This window comes from Dipteris shenzhenensis, chromosome 15 (assembly GCF_047967505.1).
Source record: "Dipteris shenzhenensis isolate YYH24624 ecotype China chromosome 15, Dip_SZ_1.0, whole genome shotgun sequence".
In the NCBI taxonomy this organism is placed as follows: domain Eukaryota; kingdom Viridiplantae; phylum Streptophyta; class Polypodiopsida; order Gleicheniales; family Dipteridaceae; genus Dipteris; species Dipteris shenzhenensis.
The window spans coordinates 4,564,032-4,568,703 of record NC_141610.1 but is presented as its reverse complement, the minus strand read 5'-3'; positions in this window follow the sequence as shown (position 1 = coordinate 4,568,703).

Genomic DNA, 4,672 nt, shown 5'->3' with positions numbered 1-4,672 from the left:
TTTGGGAGGACAACTTTTCCCAAAGCATGCACTTGGGGCCACAAACGAGACATCCTATTCATAGCACGCAAGTCTTCTCGCACTCCTCTCGAGTCCTTGGAACCAACCAAGTGTGCCCAAATAGTAGCCCCCACATTGTTGAAGATATGCATGGGATCCAAGAGATGATTGATTTGTAATTGACCCCAATAAGGAAGTGGATCAAGTTGACCTCCACGTGCGAGATGGTCGAGCGGAAGGTATCCAGCATGACCTTCATAAACATTTTTCCTCATATTTTTGGAATAGCGTGCAAGCGATTTTAGAGCCGGTCAGGACAAGCATGGTACCCACTTGTAACAAGTCCTGCACGCGTCCATGAATGTGATCAAAACAAGACATGCATGCGAAAGAGAGTCAAAAAAGCATAATCCCTCATTGTACATGTAAAGACACAACCACGTACCTGCGCACTCTCCATATCCTGGGTAGTCATGCATGGTCTACATCAAGATACCCCTAACCAAAATATCATTGGTATGTCTAGGAGCTCTAGAAATATCAAAGACCTGCACTCCTCTCCATAATATCTGTAACTCCTCTATCAAAGGTGCCATGTACAAGTCCATGTTTTTTGCCTTGTACTTTCCTGGCACAAGTAGTGCAAGCATGAGGTGTCCCTTTTTTATTGTTAGCCATGGTGGGATATTGTAATTCACCATGACTATGGGCCATGTCGACCAAGATGTCGAGCGTAACCTGAAAGGATTCATGCCGTCCATGGCTAGCCCAAGATGTAAGTTGCGTGGCTCCCTCGCAAAGTCCGGCCACTGATTATCTATGTGCTTCCAAGCTGCACAATCTGCGGGAATCCTCAATGTGTCATCAGTGGACCGATGAGATGCATGCCATGTCATCAACTCCGCTATGGATTTGCATCGGAACATGTGTTGTATTCTTGCAATGATGGGAAAGTGTCTGAAGACCTTTACCGGTATTTGCTCACCCTACAAGTCATCTCTATATCATTGCTCCCCACACTTTGGACACTAGCCAAATCTCCATGCTCACGACGAAAGAGAATACAATCATTACGGCAAGCATGGATGGTATCATAATCCATACCCACCGTTGTTAGCATCTTTTTCGCTTCATCTCTTGATGCGGGCATGGTATTTGGTGCAGGCAACATCTTCTGGAGCAACCTATGACAATTCAAAACATACATAGGCTTCGAACACTGATGATTCGGTATACACTATCCAAATGATGATTCTCAAAACAAACAATATCCAAATAATGAGTCAAATTAATGCAAGAGCTAACCTCATTTTAAGGCCGAGACACTTGTATCCGACCACCCATACTTTACTTGTAGATTCAAGATTGAGAGACAAGCATGTAGTTTAGACATCCTGGCAACCTCGTACAATTGTGTTGATTGCAACTCTCGCATTTTGACCTCAGACTTTGACATCACGTGTACATGGGATGTAGTGCCCCTAAAAATGGAATCCATCATGTCGACCATACCCTCGTCATCATCTGGGAGACTACAGTCTTGCTGAAAGTGAGAAGGTATATGACCCTCGTCACCCTCCTCATCCTGTTTTAAGATTTCGTGTAAATATAAGATCTTGTATTTCCTGGTATACAATAAGACTGCCAACTTAAATAGCTTTGACTTACCGATGGTCCATCAACACGTGCAACACCAACGGTGGGTATTGGTTCCGGCTCCTCCCCATACATCCACAAGTGGCGCATGATAATACGACTTTGATGTCATACTTCTCGCTTGCAATGAGTGCAATGATAGTATAACCTCTCCATAAGCCACTTCGTGCTCCGAGGCATTGGCGCATCATCGGACCAGCTTCGACTCGTCCCTTCCATCTACACTTATAAAATCAAAACATAAGCATGAAGAAGAGATATTAACAGTTATAAAATAGCATCTATGAGCTTTTCTTCATGCTATAACAAAAAAGTGACTGTAAGCGTCGCTATAGAGCATAAGCGAAGTAGACATATGCTCATGCATAAGCATGAGCATATGTCTCTTCTTTTCCCCTTCTCTTATTCTCTCTTTCCCCCTTCTCGCTTTCCTTTCCCCTTTCCTTTCCCTCTTATTCTCTATTTTCCCCTTCTCTTATGCTCATGCATAAGCATAAGCATGAGCATAAGAAAATGAGACATAAGCTCATGCTTATGCTTATGCGCATGAGCATAAGCGAAGTAGACATATGCTCATGCATAAGCATGAGCATATGTCTCTTTTTTCCCCCTTCTCTTATTCTCTCTTTCCCCCTTCTCGCTTTCCTTTCCCCTTTCCTTTCCCTCTTATTCTCTATTTTCCCCTTCTCTTATGCTCATGCATAAGCATAAGCATGAGCTTATGCTTATGCTCATGCATACGCACGTGCATGAGCATAAGCGAAGTAGACATATGCTCATGCATAAGCATGAGCATATGTCTCTTTTTTCCCCCTTCTCTTATTCTCTCTTTCCCCCTTCTCTTATTCTCTATTTCCCCCTTCTCTCCTTTCCCCTTCTCGCTTTCCTCTCTTTCCCCCTTCTCGCTTTCCCATGAGCATAAGCATGAGCATAAGAAAATGAGACATATGCTCATGCTTATGCATGAGCATGAGCATAAGCGAAGTAGACATATGCTCATGCATAAGCATGAGCATATGTCTTTTTTTCCCCCCTTCTCTTATTCTCTCTTTCCCCCTTCTCTCTTTCCTTTCCCTCTTTCCTTTCCCTCTTCTTCTCTATTTCTCCCTTCTCTTATGCTCTTCTCTCATTTCCCTCTTCTCTTATGCTCTTTTTTCCCCCTTCTCTTCCTCTTATGCTCTTCTCTCATTCCCCCTTCTCTTATGCTCATGCATAAGCATAACATGAGCTTATGCTTATGCTTATGCTTAAGCATAAGCATGAGCATAAGAAAATGAGACATACGCTCATGCTTATGCTTATGCATGAGCATAAGCGAAGTAGATATATGCTCATGCATAAGCATGAGCATATGTCTCTTTTTTCCCCCTTCTCTTATTCTCTCTTTCCTTTCCCTCTTCTTCTCTATTTCCCCCTTCTCTTATGATATTCTCTCATTTCCCTCTTCTCTTATGCTCTTTTTTCCTCCTTCTCTTCCTCTTATGCTCTTCTCTCATTTCCCCCTTCTCTCTTTCCCCCTTCTCTTATGCTCATGCATAAACATAAGCACGAGCATAAGAATGCTTATGCTTATGCATGAGCATAAGAGATTCCTCTTCTCTTATGCTCTTCTCTCATTTCCCTCTTCTCTTCCCTCTTCTTCAAATTCCTCTTCTCTTCCTCTTCTTCTCTTCCTCTTCTTGTCTCTTTGCCCCTTCTCTTATGCTCATGCATAAACATAAGCATGAGCATAAGAATGCTTATGCTCATGCATGAGCATAAGAGAATCCTCTTCTCTTATGCTCTTCTCTATTTCCCCCCTCATCTCTTCCTCTTCTTCTCTTCCTCTTCTTCTCTCTTTCCCCCTCCTCTCTTCCTCCTCCTCTCTTCCTCTTCTTCTCTTCCTCTCTTCCCCTCTCCTTTCCCTCTTCTTTCTCTCTTCTTTCTCTCTTCTTCCTCTTCTCTCCCTCTTCTTCCGCTTCTTTCCCTCTTTGCCTATGCCTATGCTTATGTTTGTTTTTTTGTTTTTTGTTTTCGTGTTTGTGTCTATGTTAGACATGGGATCACGTCGCTCATCCGATGAGTGTGGACAGCCTTGCAGGAGAAGAGCTCATGATCTTTATGCTCTAGAGGACTTTCATTCCTCTCAGTCGACTACCCCGAGGACTACCCCTAGTCCGACTCCTCTCGGACCTAGCACTATGACTACCCCTGGTCCGACTCCTCTTCCACGTAGCACTGTGACTACCTCTCGAGGAACTCCTTTGCTAGCCGCACATGGCTTTGTCGGGAGTGTCGACGAGTTTGTAGCGCAGATGAGCGATGAGGAGGCAGCGAGATTCTTCTCTCTGCTATCTCAGAGGACCTCAGCAATTCCCTCCCCTACACCGACGGGTGGACGTACTGCCCAGCCGTCCCCTCGTGCCCCTTCAACTGAGGGGTCATCACTTGCACATGCCTCTCATAAGGGAAGGAAGAGTAGGAAGGGTGGCTCATGTTGTGCTGACTCGGGAGATGTAGACAAGTCAGCACACTCATGTTCCTACAGGTCTCCAATTGGTCCGGAGACACAGTATCAGTCAGGTCCCTTTCCCTCTCCTACTCCCACTGCTACTCCTCGCTCCGGAAGCGCTCGCATAGCTTCCACTCCTTCTGACTCTACTACCGTCAGTCCTCCTTACTCATTAGGGGATCTCTCCTATCAAATCACAGCTGCCGGAGAGATAATAAAAGATAGAAAGGGCAAAGCAGTGATGGCCACCATGAGGAGGTTGATGAGTCATCACTTCAAGAAGCAAAATAGGGACCATCCCGAATTGTTCAAGGGTCAGAGGAGGGCTGCGAAGAGACGGCTGGACGTCATAGGTACTTTGCACTTTGGTGCAGGCGGACAGTATGCGTTTGAAGCAACCGTGGTAAGTCTACTTCTTCTCATTTAATGTATTGTTCTATTTGTTTTACTACATATTACATGCACTTTACCTAACTCTAACTCTCGTAAATTGGATCCAGAGCAAGCTGCGATGGGTCGTCTTCC